We start from the raw sequence: 21,105 nt of genomic DNA, 5'->3' as shown, positions 1-21,105 counted from the left end.
CGGCAGTGCTCCCCCTATGTGTGGCCCGTGCTCCCCCTGTGTGTGGCCCCGGCAGTGCTCCTCCTGTGTGTGGCCCCGGCAGTGCTCCCCCTATGTGTGGTCCAGGCAGTGCTCCTCCTGTGTGTGGCCCCGGCAGTGCTCCCCCTGTGTGTGGTCCAGGCAGTGCTCCCCCTATGTGTGGCCCCGGCAGTGCTCCCCCTGTGTGTGGCCCGTGCTCCCCCTGTGTGTGGCCCGTGCTCCCCCTGTGTGTGGCCCCGGCAGTGCTCCTGTGTGTGGCCCCGGCAGTGCTCCCCCTGTGTGTGGCCCCTGTGGGGCGGTCTCCCTGTCCCCTCACACTGCGGCGCTGTTGCCCGGGTGCGCGCTCTGCCGCCTGCCCGTAGCCCCGCCCCCCGGTGATCTCACTGCAGTACTGGGATGCTGTGACAGTCGCCTCACTCGCCGCTCCCCCCACCTGCGCGCCCAGGATGGTACGGTCTGCAGAGGGAGCCGTCTCCTGAGCGCTCTCCGGTCCAGAAGCTGAGGAGCCGCGGGCTGCAGGGCACGATGAGCAGAGCCTAGGCAGGTGAGTGGCCGTGTCCGCCCAGGTGAGTCCTGGAGCCGGGCCTGAGGATGGAGGAGGCTGGCGGTGATAGTCGCGGTGCTGGCGCCCGGGCCCCTCAGGATGGCAGCGGCTCTGGAGCCCGTCCTCAGGTGCCCGTCGCCCGGGAGACGCCGCTCACTGCCCAAGGTGACTTTGAGCGGAGATGAGCCGCACACTGCAGGGCGCCTGTTCACATCTGCGCGTCACGGCTGCGGTACCCGGGGGCAGGATGCTAGTGGCCCCCGGAGAGCGGCTCCTGGGGGCCCCCGGTGTGCGGCTCCTCCTGAACCCCGGGACATCTGCCTAGCATCAAGAGGAGGTGCCCCCCCCCCCCTCCTCCGGTCCGTCCGGTCCGGGCTCCTCAGCCCCGGGGATGGCACCGAGCGGACCGGGCAAGGTCACCCCGGGAGGCGGCAGCGTCCATGGATAATGGCTGGGATATCTGTAATCTATAATATCTGGAATATCTGGAATCTATAATATATGTAATCTGGAATATCTGGAATATCTGTAATAGCTGGAATATATGGAATATCTATGTATCTATCTATCTATCTATCTATGTATCTATCTATATATATTTATGTGTAATATCTATGTATCTCTATATCTCTATTACATCTGTATGCAGGCTCGGGGTGGCCCTCAGGGAATCCCCCGGGGGCCCCTAGTCCCCCCCCCCTGCACAAGTGGCACATAACACGGTAGACTTGCTGCACTCCACACATACACTCCGTGTCCAGCGCCTCCACCAGCCGATGTTCATATAAAAAACTTGTTAGAATATTTATTATATTTGAATGTGTCCGTACGGTGGGCCCTCGGTGCCCCAGTCCGACACTGTATATATGTGTAATATCCATCTATGTCTGTATTATCTATCATCTATCTATTACACGGCTGATGCCGGGGCCGGCCTCCCGCCATTGCACGGCTGATGCCGGGGCCGGCCTCCCGCCATTGCACGGCTGATGCCGGGGCCGGCCTCCCGCCATTGCACGGCTGATGCCGGGGCCGGCCTCCCGCCATTGCACGGCTGATGCCGGGGCCGGCCTCCCGCCATTGCACGGCTGATGTCGGGGCCGGCCTCCCGCCATTGCACGGCTGATGCCGGGGCCGGCCTCCCGCCATTGCACGGCTGATGCCGGGGCCGGCCTCCCGCCATTGCACGGCTGATGCCGGGGGCCGGCCTCCCGCCATTGCACGGCTGATGCCGGGGCCGGCCTCCCGCCATTGCACAGCCGATGTTGCATAAATCGTAGTAAATTTCCCCTTCCGCTGGCGAGAGGTGAGGGCGACATAAACACGTTGAGGCTTCAAAGTATCTCTAGGGTGTTTTATAAAGTCACAAAAGAGGCGAAACTATCATGAAAATGTCTTGAAATGACCCCACGGTGTTCAGCTTTGTGGGAAAATTGTATACATGGTGCATTGCGGTAGGTATGGGGTTTCTCTATGCAACGTATGGCATGTGAAGTATGTTTATAGGTGTGTGGTGTATACGGTGTGTACTTCCATATACAGTAGTAGTGTATAGCGGTGTGTATAATGGAGGTATGAGGTACACTGATGTGTGTGGAGCGGTTGTATGGTACAGTAGTAGTGTATAGCGGTGTGTATACTGTATAATGGAGGTATGAGGTACACTGATGTGTGTGGAGCGGTTGTATGGTACAGTAGTAGTGTATAGCGGTGTGTATACTGTATAATGGAGGTATGAGGTACACTGATGTGTGTGGAGCGGTTGTATGGTACAGTAGTAGTGTATAGCGGTGTGTATACTGTATAATGGAGGTATGAGGTACACTGATGTGTGTGGAGCGGTTGTATGGTACAGTAGTAGTGTATAGCGGTGTGTATACTGTATAATGGAGGTATGAGGTACACTGATGTGTGTGGAGCGGTTGTATGGTACAGTAGTAGTGTATAGTACTGTGTATACTGTATAATGGAGGTATGAGGTACACTGATGTGTGTGGAGCGGTTGTATGGTACAGTAGTAGTGTATAGCGGTGTGTATACTGTATAATGGAGGTATGAGGTACACTGATGTGTGTGGAGCGGTTGTATGGTACAGTAGTAGTGTATAGTACGGTGTGTATACTGTATAATGGAGGTATGAGGTACACTGATGTGTGTGGAGCGGTTGTATGGTACAGTAGTAGTGTATAGCGCTGTGTATACTGTATAATGGAGGTATGAGGTACACTGATGTGTGTGGAGCGGTTGTATGGTACAGTAGTAGTGTATAGCGGTGTGTATACTGTATAATGGAGGTATGAGGTACACTGATGTGTGTGGAGCGGTTGTATGGTACAGTAGTAGTGTATAGCGGTGTGTATACTGTATAATGGAGGTATGAGGTACACTGATGTGTGTGGAGCGGTTGTATGGTACAGTAGTAGTGTATAGCGGTGTGTATATAATGGAGGTATGAGGTACACTGATGTGTGTGGAGCGGTTGTATGGTACAGTAGTAGTGTATAGCGGTGTGTATACTGTATAATGGAGGTATGAGGTACACTGATGTGTGTGGAGCGGTTGTATGGTACAGTAGTAGTGTATAGCGGTGTGTATACTGTATAATGGAGGTATGAGGTACACTGATGTGTGTGGAGCGGTTGTATGGTACAGTAGTAGTGTATAGAGGTGTGTATACTGTATAATGGAGGTATGAGGTACACTGATGTGTGTGTGTGTGTGGAGCGGTTGTATGGTACAGTAGTAGTGTATAGCGGTGTGTATACTGTATAATGGAGGTATGAGGTACACTGATGTGTGTGGAGCGGTTGTATGGTACAGTAGTAGTGTATAGCGGTGTGTATACTGTATAATGGAGGTATGAGGTACACTGATGTGTGTGGAGCGGTTGTATGGTACAGTAGTAGTGTATAGAGGTGTGTATACTGTATAATGGAGGTATGAGGTACACTGATGTGTGTGTGTGTGTGTGGAGCGGTTGTATGGTACAGTAGTAGTGTATAGCGGTGTGTATAATGTATAATGGAGGTATGAGGTACACTGATGTGTGTGGAGCGGTTGTATGGTACAGTAGTAGTGTATAGCGGTGTGTATACTGTATAATGGAGGTATGAGGTACACTGATGTGTGTGGAGCGGTTGTATGGTACAGTAGTAGTGTATAGCGGTGTGTATACTGTATAATGGAGGTATGAGGTACACTGATGTGTGTGGAGCGGTTGTATGGTACAGTAGTAGTGTATAGCGGTGTGTATACTGTATAATGGAGGTATGAGGTACACTGATGTGTGTGGAGCGGTTGTATGGTACAGTAGTAGTGTATAGCGGTGTGTATACTGTATAATGGAGGTATGAGGTACACTGATGTGTGTGGAGCGGTTGTATGGTACAGTAGTAGTGTATAGCGGTGTGTATACTGTATAATGGAGGTATGAGGTACACTGATGTGTGTGGAGCGGTTGTATGGTACAGTAGTAGTGTATAGCGGTGTGTATACTGTATAATGGAGGTATGAGGTACACTGATGTGTGTGGAGCGGTTGTATGGTACAGTAGTAGTGTATAGCGGTGTGTATACTGTATAATGGAGGTATGAGGTACACTGATGTGTGTGGAGCGGTTGTATGGTACAGCAGTAGTGTATAGCGGTGTGTATACTGTATAATGGAGGTATGAGGTACACTGATGTGTGTGGAGCGGTTGTATGGTACAGTAGTAGTGTATAGCGGTGTGTATACTGTATAATGGAGGTATGAGGTACACTGATGTGTGTGGAGCGGTTGTATGGTACAGTAGTAGTGTATAGCGGTGTGTATACTGTATAATGGAGGTATGAGGTACACTGATGTGTGTGGAGCGGTTGTATGGTACAGTAGTAGTGTATAGCGGTGTGTATACTGTATAATGGAGGTATGAGGTACACTGATGTGTGTGTGTGTGTGGAGCGGTTGTATGGTACAGTAGTAGTGTATAGCGGTGTGTATACTGTATAATGGAGGTATGAGGTACACTGATGTGTGTGGAGCGGTTGTATGGTACAGTAGTGTATAGTACTGTGTATACTGTATAATGGAGGTATGAGGTACACTGATGTGTGTGGAGCGGTTGTATGGTACAGTAGTAGTGTATAGCGGTGTGTATACTGTATAATGGAGGTATGAGGTACACTGATGTGTGTGGAGCGGTTGTATGGTACAGTAGTGTATAGTACTGTGTATACTGTATAATGGAGGTATGAGGTACACTGATGTGTGTGGAGCGGTTGTATGGTACAGTAGTAGTGTATAGCGGTGTGTATAATGGAGGTATGAGGTACACTGATGTGTGTGGAGCGGTTGTATGGTACAGTAGTAGTGTATAGCGGTATGTATACTGTATAATGGAGGTATGAGGTACACTGATGTGTGTGGAGCGGTTGTATGGTACAGTAGTAGTGTATAGCGGTGTGTATAATGGAGGTATGAGGTACACTGATGTGTGTGGAGCGGTTGTATGGTACAGTAGTAGTGTATAGCGGTGTGTATACTGTATAATGGAGGTATGAGGTACACTGATGTGTGTGGAGCGGTTGTATGGTACAGTAGTAGTGTATAGCGGTGTGTATACTGTATAATGGAGGTATGAGGTACACTGATGTGTGTGGAGCGGTTGTATGGTACAGTAGTAGTGTATAGCGGTGTGTATACTGTATAATGGAGGTATGAGGTACACTGATGTGTGTGGAGCGGTTGTATGGTACAGTAGTAGTGTATAGTGCTGTGTATACTGTATAATGGAGGTATGAGGTACACTGATGTGTGTGGAGCGGTTGTATGGTACAGTAGTAGTGTATAGCGGTGTGTATACTGTATAATGGAGGTATGAGGTACACTGATGTGTGTGGAGCGGTTGTATGGTACAGTAGTAGTGTATAGCGGTGTGTATACTGTATAATGGAGGTATGAGGTACACTGATGTGTGTGGAGCGGTTGTATGGTACAGTAGTAGTGTATAGCGGTGTGTATACTGTATAATGGAGGTATGAGGTACACTGATGTGTGTGGAGCGGTTGTATGGTACAGTAGTAGTGTATAGTACTGTGTATACTGTATAATGAAGGTATGAGGTACACTGATGTGTGTGGAGCGGTTGTATGGTACAGTAGTAGTGTATAGTGCTGTGTATACTGTATAATGGAGGTATGAGGTACACTGATGTGTGTGGAGCGGTTGTATGGTACAGTAGTAGTGTATAGCGGTGTGTATACTGTATAATGGAGGTATGAGGTACACTGATGTGTGTGGAGCGGTTGTATAGTACAGTAGTAGTGTATAGCGGTGTGTATAATGGAGGTATGAGGTACACTGATGTGTGTGGAGCGGTTGTATGGTACAGTAGTAGTGTATAGCGGTGTGTATACTGTATAATGGAGGTATGAGGTACACTGATGTGTGTGGAGCGGTTGTATGGTACAGTAGTAGTGTATAGCGGTGTGTATACTGTATAATGGAGGTATGAGGTACACTGATGTGTGTGGAGCGGTTGTATGGTACAGTAGTAGTGTATAGTGCTGTGTATACTGTATAATGGAGGTATGAGGTACACTGATGTGTGTGGAGCGGTTGTATGGTACAGTAGTAGTGTATAGCGGTGTGTATACTGTATAATGGAGGTATGAGGTACACTGATGTGTGTGGAGCGGTTGTATGGTACAGTAGTAGTGTATAGCGGTGTGTATACTGTATATGGAGGTATGAGGTACACTGATGTGTGTGGAGCGGTTGTATGGTACAGTAGTAGTGTATAGTACTGTGTATACTGTATAATGGAGGTATGAGGTACACTGATGTGTGTGGAGCGGTTGTATGGTACAGTAGTAGTGTATAGCGGTGTGTATACTGTATAATGGAGGTATGAGGTACACTGATGTGTGTGGAGCGGTTGTATGGTACAGTAGTAGTGTATAGCGGTGTGTATACTGTATAATGGAGGTATGAGGTACACTGATGTGTGTGGAGCGGTTGTATGGTACAGTAGTAGTGTATAGCGGTGTGTATACTGTATAATGGAGGTATGAGGTACACTGATGTGTGTGGAGCGGTTGTATGGTACAGTAGTAGTGTATAGCGGTGTGTATACTGTATTATGGAGGTATGAGGTACACTGATGTGTGTGGAGCGGTTGTATGGTACAGTAGTAGTGTATAGCGGTGTGTATACTGTATAATGGAGGTATGAGGTACACTGATGTGTGTGGAGCGGTTGTATGGTACAGTAGTAGTGTATAGTACTGTGTATACTGTATAATGGAGGTATGAGGTACACTGATGTGTGTGGAGCGGTTGTATGGTACAGTAGTAGTGTATAGCGGTGTGTATAATGGAGGTATGAGGTACACTGATGTGTGTGGAGCGGTTGTATGGTACAGTAGTAGTGTATAGCGGTGTGTGTATACTGTATAATGGAGGTATGAGGTACACTGATGTGTGTGGAGCGGTTGTATGGTACAGTAGTAGTGTATAGCGGTGTGTATACTGTATAATGGAGGTATGAGGTACACTGATGTGTGTGGAGCGGTTGTATGGTACAGTAGTAGTGTATAGCGGTGTGTATACTGTATAATGGAGGTATGAGGTACACTGATGTGTGTGGAGCGGTTGTATGGTACAGTAGTAGTGTATAGTACTGTGTGTACTGTATAATGGAGGTATGAGGTACACTGATGTGTGTGGAGCGGTTGTATGGTACAGTAGTAGTGTATAGCGGTGTGTATACTGTATAATGGAGGTATGAGGTACACTGATGTGTGTGGAGCGGTTGTATGGTACAGTAGTAGTGTATAGCGGTGTGTATACTGTATAATGGAGGTATGAGGTACACTGATGTGTGTGGAGCGGTTGTATGGTACAGTAGTGTATAGCGGTGTGTATACTGTATAATGGAGGTATGAGGTACACTGATGTGTGTGGAGCGGTTGTATGGTACAGTAGTAGTGTATAGCGGTGTGTATAATGGAGGTATGAGGTACACTGATGTGTGTGGAGCGGTTGTATGGTACAGTAGTAGTGTATAGTACTGTGTATACTGTATAATGAAGGTATGAGGTACACTGATGTGTGTGGAGCGGTTGTATGGTACAGTAGTAGTGTATAGTACTGTGTATACTGTATAATGGAGGTATGAGGTACACTGATGTGTGTGAAGCGGTTGTATGGTACAGTAGTAGTGTATAGCAGTGTGTATACTGTATAATGGAGGTATGAGGTACACTGATGTGTGTGGAGCGGTTGTATTGTACAGTAGTAGTGTATAGCGGTGTGTATACTGTATAATGGAGGTATGAGGTACACTGATGTGTGTGGAGCGGTTGTATGGTACAGTAGTAGTGTATAGTACTGTGTATACTGTATAATGGAGGTATGAGGTACACTGATGTGTGTGGAGCGGTTGTATGGTACAGTAGTAGTGTATAGCGGTGTGTATACTGTATAATGGAGGTATGAGGTACACTGATGTGTTTGGAGCGGTTGTATGGTACAGTAGTAGTGTATAGCGGTGTGTATACTGTATAATGGAGGTATGAGGTACACTGATGTGTGTGGAGCGGTTGTATGGTACAGTAGTAGTGTATAGCGGTGTGTATACTGTATAATGGAGGTATGAGGTACACTGATGTGTGTGGAGCGGTTGTATGGTACAGTAGTAGTGTATAGCGGTGTGTATACTGTATAATGGAGGTATGAGGTACACTGATGTGTGTGGAGCGGTTGTATGGTACAGTAGTAGTGTATAGCGGTGTGTATACTGTATAATGGAGGTATGAGGTACACTGATGTGTGTGGAGCGGTTGTATGGTACAGTAGTAGTGTATAGCGGTGTGTATACTGTATAATGGAGGTATGAGGTACACTGATGTGTGTGGAGCGGTTGTATGGTACAGTAGTAGTGTATAGTACTGTGTATACTGTATAATGGAGGTATGAGGTACACTGATGTGTGTGGAGCGGTTGTATGGTACAGTAGTAGTGTATAGCGGTGTGTATACTGTAAATGGAGGTATGAGGTACACTGATGTGTGTGGAGCGGTTGTATGGTACAGTAGTAGTGTATAGTACTGTGTATACTGTATAATGGAGGTATGAGGTACACTGATGTGTGTGGAGCGGTTGTATGGTACAGTAGTAGTGTATAGCGGTGTGTATAATGGAGGTATGAGGTACACTGATGTGTGTGGAGCGGTTGTATGGTACAGTAGTAGTGTATAGCGGTGTGTATACTGTATAATGGAGGTATGAGGTACACTGATGTGTGTGGAGCGGTTGTATGGTACAGTAGTAGTGTATAGCGCTGTGTATACTGTATAATGGAGGTATGAGGTACACTGATGTGTGTGGAGCGGTTGTATGGTACAGTAGTAGTGTATAGCGGTGTGTATAATGGAGGTATGAGGTACACTGATGTGTGTGGAGCGGTTGTATGGTACAGTAGTAGTGTATAGCGCTGTGTATACTGTATAATGGAGGTATGAGGTACACTGATGTGTGTGGAGCGGTTGTATGGTACAGTAGTAGTGTATAGTGCTGTGTATACTGTATAATGGAGGTATGAGGTACACTGATGTGTGGGGAGCGGTTGTATGGTACAGTAGTAGTGTATAGCGCTGTGTATACTGTATAATGGAGGTATGAGGTACACTGATGTGTGTGGAGCGGTTGTATGGTACAGTAGTAGTGTATAGCGGTGTGTATACTGTATAATGGAGGTATGAGGTACACTGATGTGTGTGGAGCGGTTGTATGGTACAGTAGTAGTGTATAGCGGTGTGTGTATACTGTATAATGGAGGTATGAGGTACACTGATGTGTGTGGAGCGGTTGTATGGTACAGTAGTGTATAGTACTGTGTATACTGTATAATGGAGGTATGAGGTACACTGATGTGTGTGGAGCGGTTGTATGGTACAGTAGTAGTGTATAGCGGTGTGTATAATGGAGGTATGAGGTACACTGATGTGTGTGGAGCGGTTGTATGGTACAGTAGTAGTGTATAGCGGTGTGTATACTGTATAATGGAGGTATGAGGTACACTGATGTGTGTGGAGCGGTTGTATGGTACAGTAGTAGTGTATAGCGGTGTGTATACTGTATAATGGAGGTATGAGGTACACTGATGTGTGTGGAGCGGTTGTATGGTACAGTAGTAGTGTATAGCGGTGTGTGTATACTGTATAATGGAGGTATGAGGTACACTGATGTGTGTGGAGCGGTTGTATGGTACAGTAGTAGTGTATAGCGGTGTGTATACTGTATTATGGAGGTATGAGGTACACTGATGTGTGTGGGGCGGTTGTATGGTACAGTAGTAGTGTATAGTACTGTGTATACTGTATAATGGAGGTATGAGGTACACTGATGTGTGTGGAGCGGTTGTATGGTACAGTAGTAGTGTATAGCGGTGTGTATACTGTATAATGGAGGTATGAGGTACACTGATGTGTGTGGAGCGGTTGTATGGTACAGTAGTAGTGTATAGCGGTGTGTGTATACTGTATAATGGAGGTATGAGGTACACTGATGTGTGTGGAGCGGTTGTATGGTACAGTAGTAGTGTATAGCGGTGTGTATACTGTATTATGAAGGTATGAGGTACACTGATGTGTGTGGAGCGGTTGTATGGTACAGTAGTGTATAGCGGTGTGTATACTGTATAATGGAGGTATGAGGTACACTGATGTGTGTGGAGCGGTTGTATGGTACAGTAGTAGTGTATAGCGGTGTGTATACTGTATTATGAAGGTATGAGGTACACTGATGTGTGTGGAGCGGTTGTATGGTACAGTAGTGTATAGCGGTGTGTATACTGTATAATGGAGGTATGAGGTACACTGATGTGTGTGGAGCGGTTGTATGGTACAGTAGTAGTGTATAGCGGTGTGTATACTGTATTATGAAGGTATGAGGTACACTGATGTGTGTGGAGCGGTTGTACGGTACAGTAGTAGTGTATAGCGGTGTGTATACTGTATAATGGAGGTATGAGGTACACTGATGTGTGTGGAGTGGTTGTATGGTACAGTAGTAGTGTATAGCGGTGTGTATACTGTATAATGGAGGTATGAGGTACACTGATGTGTGTGGAGCGGTTGTATGGTACAGTAGTAGTGTATAGCGGTGTGTATACTGTATAATGGAGGTATGAGGTACACTGATGTGTGTGGAGCGGTTGTATGGTACAGTAGTAGTGTATAGCGGTGTGTATACTGTATTATGGAGGTATGAGGTACACTGATGTGTGTGGAGTACTTACGGTGTACTACACTGTGTATTTTGTATAGTATTGATGTATTTTCAACCATTGAAATGAGCAGTGATTTTTATTGTTTTGCATCAGATGTTTTTTGCCCCCATAGTCCCTTCTGCCCGTGCTGGTATGAACTCTGTAGGCCGCATCATAGGGGTCTCCCCCGGAGTAGGGTACGGCCGCCGGTGGTCCTGACATCCTCAGCCGATTACAACGTGGTGTCTTCAGAGTTTGTTGTAGCACGTGAAGGGGGTTGAAAGCGTTAAGTGGCACCTAATCCACAGTCACCATCACGACTAAAACCCTCCTTTGCTGTTGTTCTAGAAATGAGTTTTCACCTCTGACCGTGCGTCACACTTGTGCCAAGGGGGCAGCCCCCGAGCTCGCTGCCTATTCCAGTGTCAGATGGTGGTACTGCGAGCAAACTGTGGTAGGGGAAGAATCCCTGAGCGGTGGTATTTACTTCTTCCTAGGAAGAGAAGATGTTCCCAACACTACAAAGATCAGAGGACGTGTATCATGTATTAATTGTATGGAGCGGTGAGCAGAGGACGTGTATCATGTATTCAGTGTAAGGAGCGGGGAGCGGAGGACGTGTATTCAGTGTAAGGAGCGGGGAGCGGAGGACGTGTATCATGTATTCATTATATGGAGCGGTGAGCAGAGGACGTGTATCATGTATTCAGTGTAAGGAGCGGTGAGCGTGTATCATGTATTCAGTCAGTGTAAAGAGCGGTGAGCAGAGGACGTGTATCATGTATTCAGTGTAAGGAGCGGTGAGCGTGTATCATGTATTCAGTGTAAAGAGCGGGGAGCGGAGGACGTGTATCATGTATTCATCGTATGGAGCGGTGAGCGGAGGACGTGTATCATGTATTCAGTGTAAGGAGCGGGGAGCGGAGGACGTGTATCATGTATTCAGTGTAAGGAGCGGTGAGCGTGTATCATGTATTCAGTCAGTGTAAAGAGCGGTGAGCAGAGGACGTGTATCATGTATTCAGTGTAAGGAGCGGGGAGCGGAGGACGTGTATCATGTATTCATCGTATGGAGCGGTGAGCGGAGGACGTGTATCATGTATTCAGTGTAAGGAGCGGGGAGCGGAGGACGTGTATCATGTATTCAGTGTAAGGAGCGGGGAGCGGAGGACGTGTATCATGTATTCAGTGTAAGGAGCGGTGAGTGGAGGAAGTGTATCATGTATTCATCGTATGGAGCGGTGAGCGGAGGACGTGTATCATGTATTCAGTGTAAGGAGCGGGGAGCAGAGGACGTGTATTCAGTGTGGGAAGCGGAGGGCGTGTATTCAGTGTGGGAAGCGGAGGGCGTGTATTCAGTGTGGGGAGCGGAGGGCGTGTATTCAGTGTGGGGAGCGGAGGGCGTGTATTCAGTGCGGGGAGCGGAGGGCGTGTATTCAGTGCGGGGAGCGGAGGGCGTGTATTCAGTGCGGGGAGCGGAGGACGTGTATTCAGTGTGGGGAGCGGAGGACGTGTATTCAGTGCGGGGAGCGGAGGACGTGTATTCAGTGTGGGGAGCGGAGGACGTGTATTCAGTGTGGGGAGCGGAGGACGTGTATTCAGTGCGGGGAGCGGAGGGCGTGTATTCAGTGCGGGGAGCGGAGGGCGTTGTATTCAGTGCGGGGAGCGGAGGGCGTGTATTCAGTGCGGGGAGCGGGGAGGGCGTTGTATTCAGTGCGGGGAGCGGAGGGCGTGTATTCAGTGCGGGGAGCGGAGGGCGTGTATTCAGTGCGGGGAGCGGAGGGCGTGTATTCAGTGCGGGGAGCGGAGGGCGTGTATTCAGTGCGGGGAGCGGAGGGCGTGTATCAGTGCGGGGAGCGGAGGGCGTGTATTCAGTGCGGGGAGCGGAGGGCGTGTATTCAGTGCGGGGAGCGGAGGGCGTGTATTCAGTGCGGGGAGCGGAGGGCGTGTATTCAGTGCGGGAGCGGAGGGCGTGTATTCAGTGCGGGGAGCGGAGGGCGTGTATTCAGTGCGGGGGAGCGGAGGGCGTGTATCAGTGCGGGGAGCGGAGGGCGTGTATTCAGTGCGGGGAGCGGAGGACGTGTATTCAGTGCGGGGAGCGGAGGGCGTGTATTCAGTGCGGGGAGCGGAGGGCGTGTATTCAGTGCGGGGAGCGGAGGGCGTGTATTCAGTGCGGGGAGCGGAGGGCGTGTATTCAGTGCGGGAGCGGAGGGCGTGTATTCAGTGCGGGGAGCGGAGGGCGTGTATTCAGTGCGGGGAGCGGAGGGCGTGTATTCAGTGCGGGGAGCGGAGGGCGTGTATTCAGTGCGGGGGAGCGGAGGGCGTGTATTCAGTGCGGGGAGCGGAGGGCGTGTATTCAGTGCGGGGAGCGGAGGGCGTGTATTCAGTGCGGAGGAGCGGAGGGCGTGTATTCAGTGCGGGGAGCGGAGGGCGTGTATTCAGTGCGGGGAGCGGAGGGCGTTGTATTCAGTGCGGGGAGCGGAGGGCGTGTATTCAGTGCGGGAGCGGAGGGCGTGTATTCAGTGCGGGGAGCGGAGGGCGTGTATTCAGTGCGGGGAGCGGAGGGCGTGTATTCAGTGCGGGGAGCGGAGGGCGTGTATTCAGTGCGGGGAGCGGAGGGCGTGTATTCAGTGCGGGGAGCGGGGAGCGGAGGGCGTGTATTCAGTGTGGGGAGCGGGGAGCGGAGGGCGTGTATTCAGTGCGGGGAGCGGAGGGCGTGTATTCAGTGCGGGGAGCGGAGGACGTGTATTCAGTGTGGGGAGCGGGAGCGGAGGACGTGTATTCAGTGTGGGGAGCGGGGAGCGGAGGGCGTGTATTCAGTGTGGGGAGCGGGGAGCGGAGGACGTGTATTCAGTGCGGGGAGCGGAGGACGTGTATTCAGTGCGGGGAGCGGAGGGCGTGTATTCAGTGCGGGGAGCGGAGGGCGTGTATTCAGTGCGGGGAGCGGAGGGCGTGTATTCAGTGTGGGGAGCGGGGAGCGGAGGACGTGTATTCAGTGCGGGGAGCGGAGGACGTGTATTCAGTGCGGGGAGCGGAGGACGTTTAGTGTACATTAAACTATGAGACCTGGGTTGTATCTGGACATAGGGGTCTGGAGAGGACAGAGGAGACTGAAGGGTCTGGCCTGATTGTTGAGGAGCATGCAGGAAGAGACAGGAGCGCAGGGTTCATGTGCATTTTTTGGGGATTTTTGCTGTATTGGTAATCCTGCAGATTACTGTGATGCAGCAGAGGCGACTAGCGCTCTGTTCTGCTGTAGAACTGTGTAAGAAGCAGGCAGCTCATGTGCAGGGAAGTGAACAATCTCCAGGTGCAGAAGGTTCGCTCCGTGTGCAGCGCACGCAATATTATTGGCTGCTTTGTGACTTAATCCAGAAAGACAAGGGTTATGTAATGTGTCCTCCGTGCCTGCAGGGAGTTTGTCTGAAGATTATTTCACATTTTTCCCTTGTTTTCTTTTAAGAGTTCATGATTATAGTGACATTACTCTGTCCGCCGCCTTCTAGACCTGTCCTCCGCCTCCTTCTAGACCTGTCCTCCGCCTCCTTCTAGACCTGTCCTCCGCCGCCTTCTAGACCTGTCCTCCGCCGCCTTCTAGACCTGTCCTCCGCCGCCTTCTAGACCTGTCCTCCGCCGCCTTCTAGACCTGTCCTCCGCCGCCTTCTAGACCTGTCCTCCGCCGCCTTCTAGACCTGTCCTCCGCCTCCTTCTAGACCTGTCCTCTGCCTCCTTCTAGACCTGTCCTCTGCCTCCTTCTAGACCTGTCCTCTGCCTCCTTCTAGACCTGTCCTCCGCCGCCTTCTAGACCTGTCCTCCGCCGCCTTCTAGACCTGTCCTCCGCCGCCTTCTAGACCTGTCCTCCGCCGCCTTCTAGACCTGTCCTCCGCCTCCTTCTAGACCTGTCCTCCGCCTCCTTCTAGACCTGTCCTCCGCCTCCCTCTAGACCTGTCCTCCGCCTCCCTCTAGACCTGTCCTCCGCCTCCTTCTAGACCTGTCCTCCGCCTCCTTCTAGACCTGTCCTCCGCCTCCTTCTAGACCTGTCCTCCGCCTCCTTCTAGACCTGTCCTCCGCCTCCTTCTAGACCTGTCCTCCGCCTCCCTCTAGACCTGTCCTCCGCCTCCTTCTAGACCTGTCCTCCGCCTCCTTCTAGACCTGTCCTCCGCATCCTTCTAGACCTGTCCTCCGCCTCCTTCTAGACCTGTCCTCCGCCTCCTTCTAGACCTGTCGTCCGCCGCCTTCTAGTCCTGTCCTCCGCCTCCTTTTAGACCTGTCCTCCGCCTCCTTTTAGACCTGTCCTCCGCCTCCTTTTAGACCTGTCCTCCGCCTCCTTCTAGACCTGTCCTCCGCCTCCCTCTAGACCTGTCCTCCGCCTCCCTCTAGACCTGTCCTCCGCCTCCCTCTAGACCTGTCCTCCGCCTCCCTCTAGTCCTGTCCGCCGCCTCCTTCTAGACCTGTCCTCCGCCTCCTTCTAGACCTGTCCTCCGCCTCCTTCTAGACCTGTCCTCCGCCTCCTTCTAGACCTGTCCTCCGCCTCCTTCTAGACCTGTCCTCCGCCTCCTTCTAGACCTGTCCTCCGCCTCCTTCTAGACCTGTCCTCCGCCTCCTTCTAGACCTGTCCTCCGCCTCCTTCTAGACCTGTCCTCCGCCTCCTTCTAGACCTGTCCTCCGCCTCCTTCTAGACCTGTCCTCCGCCTCCTTCTAGACCTGTCCTCCGCCTCCTTCTAGACCTGTCCTCCGCCTCCTTCTAGACCTGTCCTCCGCCTCCTTCTAGACCTGTCCTCCGCCTCCTTCTAGACCTGTCCTCCGCCTCCTTCTAGACCTGTCCTCCGCCTCCTTCTAGACCTGTCCTCCGCCTCCTTCTAGACCTGTCCTCCGCCTCCTTCTAGACCTGTCCTCCGCCTCCTTCTAGACCTGTCCTCCGCCTCCTTCTAGACCTGTCCTCCGCCTCCTTCTAGACCTGTCCTCCGCCTCCTTCTAGACCTGTCCTCCGCCTCCTTCTAGACCTGTCCTCCGCCTCCTTCTAGACCTGTCCTCCGCCGCCTTCTAGACCTGTCCTCCGCCGCCTTCTAGACCTGTCCTCCGCCTCCTTCTAGACCTGTCCTCCGCCGCCTTCTAGACCTGTCCTCCGCCTCCTTCGACCTCTGCGCCATCCTACTCCTACATTGCTGTGTGCGCCATCCTACTCCTACATTGCTGTGTGCGCCATCCTACTCCTACATTGCTGTGTGCGCCATCCTACTCCTACATTGCTGTGTGCGCCATCCTACTCCTACATTGCTGTGTGCGCCATCCTACTCCTACATTGCTGTGTGCGCCATCCTACTCCTACATTGCTGTGTGCGCCATCCTACTCCTACATTGCTGTGTGCGCCATCCTACTCCTACATTGCTGTGTGCGCCATCCTACTCCTACATTGCTGTGTGCGCCATCCTACTCCTACATTGCTGTGTGCGCCATCCTACTCCTACATTGCTGTGTGCGCCATCCTACTCCTACATTGCTGTGTGCGCCATCCTACTCCTACATTGCTGTGTGCGCCATCCTACTCCTACATTGCTGTGTGCGCCATCCTACTCCTACATTGCTGTGTGCGCCATCCTACTCCTACATTGCTGTGTGCGCCATCCTACTCCTACATTGCTGTGTGCGCCATCCTACTCCTACATTGCTGTGTGCGCCATCCTACTCCTACATTGCTGTGTGCGCCATCCTACTCCTACATTACTCTGTGTGCGCCATCCTACGTTACTGTGTGCGCCATCCTACTCCTACGTTACTCTGTGCTCTTCCTTCTAGACACCTTGGTATATGATCCTCAGGTGGGGTACCTGATGCAGTAAGGGGACAGCTATTTCTGAGAGTTGATATGTCAGAAGCAGGAAAAGCGGGCAACATAAGGATGTAAGCAGTTTTAACACATGCCTAACTGAGACAGCTGGGTCCAAGCATCTCCAGCAGGTACTGTGGGGTGTTCCTACTGTGCAGAGGATAGTACCTACCAGAAGCGGTCCAAAGAATAACAGGGGCACAGCGCATTGTAGCCTGCTGCGTGTGGGGCTTTATAGCTGCTCCCCTGACCAGTGCGAACACCGCCTGCGGTGGACATCTGCTTCACTTACCCGTGGAAGAGATGGGACCAGGATGCACTCTGTAAAAGAGATGAACCAGTGGAGGTCCTGGGATGCTCTGGGCAATGTTCTGATGAAAACCTTGGGTCCTGGCATCATGTGACACATACCATCTACCTAAAAATTGTACAGACAAGTATCCCTCCTTCATGGCAGTGGTGCCCCCTAACAGCAGGATAGTGCCCAGCCACACTGCAAACACTGTCCAAGAATGGTCTGAGGAACATAACAAACAGTTTAAGGTGCTGATCAGTATAGATCCGATTGAGAAAATATGGGATGTACTAGAAAAGCTAGTCTGATCCATGGAGGCCTCTTCTAGACAACTTATAGGACTTAAAGGATCTGCTGCTAAGTTACCACATGCCAGATACCACAGAACACCTCAGAGGTCTTATGAAGTCCAAGCCTGGACAGCTCGGAGCTGTTTAGCAGCAGGAAGGGGAAGGAAATGTTATGGCTGGTCAGTGAATAGTGCCTCCCGCGGGCACACCGCCGCCTTCCACTTTCTTTCCATTCGTGGTCCCCAAGGCTCTTTCATGGGCCAATGCTGGTCTTTTCTGTCTATACCTCTTGGCCTAGGACAGCTCATAACATTCACTTGTTTTCTTGACCATGTCTGACATTAAGGCTGAATCTTGATAAGTTACTTTCTCCTCTTGTTCTTTTCCTCTTTCTTCTTCATCATATGTTTTCTTATACTTTTATTTCTTCTTCCTCTTCTCCTCATGCATCTCCTTCTCCATCTGTTGCTTCTTCAAATTTTTATCTTCTTCTATCTTCTCTTCCTCCTACTATGTATTCTGCCCCTCTTTTTTCTCTGCCTCTTATTACTCCCTTTTATCCATCTCCTCCTTCATCTACGCTCCCTCCTCCTCCCTTTTTATCCTCTTATTCCTCCTTCGTCTCCTTTTTATTTTCCTTCTATTCCCCCTTCTCGTCCATCTCCTCCTCCTTCTCTTCCTGTATCTAATCTTCCTTCTACTCCATCATCTCCTTTTTCCTTCCTCTTACTCCTCCTCTGTTTCACTCATCTACCCCTTCTCTTCCTCTTCGTGCCATCTAGCTCCTCCGTTGATGGATGCTCCTAGTGCTTCCCGAGGGCTCCAAGCACTCCGCTTGACACCGTAAGCTCTGCAGACCCCACGAACCACCGCAATCATTGAGCGAGTACCTTGGGTCCCGTGACACCCCCCCCCTCCCCGTGTCGGCGGTTTGTGTCTTTTTACAGTATACATATTAGGTATTGCCGCATCCGTATCGACCGGCTCTATAAACATATCATGACCTAACCCCTCAGATGAACACCGTAAAAAATAAAAAGTGTGCTAAATAAACCATTTTTTGTCACCTTACATCACAAAAAGTGTAATAGCAAGCGATCAAATAGGCATATGCACTCCAAAATAGTGCCAATCAAACCGTCGTCTCATCCCACAAAAATTGAGACCCTACCTACGATAATCGCCCAAAGACTGAAAGAACTATGGTTCTTAGAATATGGAAACACTAAAACATGATTTATTTTTATTTTTTTGTTTCAAAAATGAAATCATTGTAATAAACTTGCATAACAAAAAAAAAAGTATACATATTGGATCAGTCTTCAAATGCTTTCAGTTCACTTGCGTTTTTCCGGATCCGGCGTGTAATTCCGGCAAGTGGAGTACACGCCAGATCTGGACAACGCAAGTGTGAAAGAGGCCTAAAACTTACATAAATAAAAAAATATATACATTAGGTATCGCCGCGTCCGTGACAACCTGGTCTATAAAATTACCACATGATCTAACCTGTCAGATGAATGTTGTAAATAACAAAAAATTAAAACGGTGCCAAAACAGCTATTTCTTGTTACCTTGCCTCACAAAAAGTGTAATATAGAGCAACCAAAAATCATATGTACCCTAAAATAGTACCAACAAAACTGCCACCCTATCCCGTAGTTTCTAAAATGGGGTCACTTTTCTGGACTTTCTACTCTAGGGGAGCATCAGAGGGGCTTCAAATGGGACACGGTGTCAAAAAACCAGTCCAGCAAAATCTGCCTTCCAAAAACCGTATGGCATTCCTTTCCTTCTGCGCCCCCTGCCGTGTGCCCGTACAGCGGTTTACGACCACATATGGGGTGTTTCTGTAAACTACAGAATCAGAGCCATAAATATAGTTTTGTTTAGCTGTTAACCCTTGCTTTGTAACTGGAAAAAAAATATTAACATGGAAAATCTGCCAAAAAAGTGAAATTTTTAAATTGTATCTCTATTTTCCATTAAATCTTGTGGAACACCTAAAGGGTTAACAAAGTTTGTAAAATCAGTTTTGAATATCTTGAGGGGTGTAGTTTCTAGAATGGGGTTTCTATTATGTAAGCCTCACAAAGTGACTTCAGACCTGAACTGGTCCTTGAAAAGTGGGTTTTTGAAAATTTTTGAAATTTCAAAATTTGCTTCTAAACTTCTAAGCCTTGTAAATTTTTACCAAATTTGGTATTTTTTTATAAATAAAAAAGATTTTTTTTGACTCAATTTTACCAGTGTCATGAAGTACATTATGTGACAAAAAACTATCTCAGAACGGCCTGGATAAGTCAAAGCGTTTTAAAGTTATCACCACATAAAGTGCAAAAAATGGCCTTGTCCTTAAGGTGAAAATGAGCCTGGTCCTTAAGGAGTTAATGGGGCTACATGTCAGCCTTTTATGCAGGTATTCCAGCAAGGAACACTCCCCTGGGGACCTTGTGGAAGACTGAGACTGAGTTTTTACAGTAGCTAGTCGTATGCATTTACAGTATGGAAACACTCCCAGCAATTGTACACCCCCCCCCTGCCTGTGATACAATTACCAAACACAATGGGCTCTGCCTGTGATACAATTACCAAACACAATGGGCTCTGCCTGTGATACAATTAGCAAACACAATGGGCTCTGCCTGTGATACAATTAGCAAACACAATGGGCTCTGCCTGTGATACAATTAGCAAACACAATGGGCTCTGCCTGTGATACAATTACCAAACACAATGGGCTCTGCCTGTGATACAATTACCAAACCCAATGGGCTCTGCCTGTGATACAATTACCAAACACAATGGGCTCTGCCCGTGATACAATTAACAAACACAATGGGCTCTGCCTGTGATACAATTACCAAACACAACGGGCTCTGCCTGTGATACAATTACCAAACACAATGGGCTCTGCCTGTGATACAATTACCAAACACAATGGGCTCTGCCTGTGATACAATTACCAAACACAATGGGCTCTGCCTGTGATACAATTACCAAACACAATGGGCTCTGCCTGTGATACAATTACCAAACACAATGGGCTCTGCCTGTGATACAATTACCAAACACAATGGGCTCTGCCTGTGATACAATTACCAAACACAATGGGCTCTGCCTGTGATACAATTACCAAACACAATGGGCTCTGCCTGTGATACAATTACCAAACACAATGGGCTCTGCCTGTGATACAATTACCAAACACAATGGGCTCTGCCTGTGATACAATTACCAAACACAATGGGCTCTGCCTGTGTTACAATTACCAAACACAATGGGCTCTGCCTGTGTTACAATTACCAAACACAATGGGCTCTGCCTGTGATACACTTACCAAACACAACGGGCTCTGCCTGTGATACACTTACCAAACACAACGGGCTCTGCCTGTGATACACTTAGCAAACACAATGGGCTCTGCCTGTGATACAATTACCAAACACAATGGTCTAACCTAATCACTCATAGGCAGAAAAAAAACATTTATCCCCAAAACACAGATAACACCCCAAAGCCCCACATATCCCTCCAAAACCCAGTGGCGAGGTTATTTCCGCCACAACCAGTATGTGATCAGTGAGGGTCTGACACCCTGGACCCCTGCCCATCAGCCTTCTTCCTGCTCACCAAGCATAGCGCCGTCCATTGTGTAGTGGCCGTGCTTGGTATCGCACTCAGACCCATTCACTTCCATATGGGGTGAGCTGCACCACTGACAGCTGATGGGTGGGGGTCCTGGGTGTTGGACCACCCGATCACATAATGGTGGACTATCCTGAGGAGAGGTCATCAGTAAAAAAATCCCAGAAAACACCTTCCAATACATTTTCTTAGTCTAGTACTTTCTCCATCTTGAGTCCATAAAAGTGACCT

The 21,105-nt window shown here is 49.3% G+C and overlaps 1 protein-coding gene across 4 annotated transcripts in view; it reads left to right on the top strand.

The window, feature by feature from the left end:
* The first annotated feature begins 446 nt into the window (after positions 1 to 446).
* ATP2B2 (ATPase plasma membrane Ca2+ transporting 2) overlaps positions 447 to 21,105 on the top strand; it is a 241,374-nt gene continuing 220,715 nt past the window's right edge. For 2 of the 4 annotated variants that reach the window (XM_044290097.1, XM_044290100.1), the window contains exon 1: positions 447 to 562. The gene's annotated coding sequence lies outside the window, so the exon portion shown is untranslated. The remainder of the gene's footprint in view (positions 563 to 21,105) is intronic. The other 2 variants (XM_044290096.1, XM_044290099.1) reach the window with 1 other exon arrangement.

This window comes from Bufo gargarizans, chromosome 4 (assembly GCF_014858855.1).
Source record: "Bufo gargarizans isolate SCDJY-AF-19 chromosome 4, ASM1485885v1, whole genome shotgun sequence".
NCBI classification, from domain to species: Eukaryota; Metazoa; Chordata; class Amphibia; order Anura; family Bufonidae; genus Bufo; species Bufo gargarizans.
The sequence above is the reverse complement of the archived record's forward strand: the minus strand, read 5'-3'. Positions and strand labels throughout refer to the sequence as shown.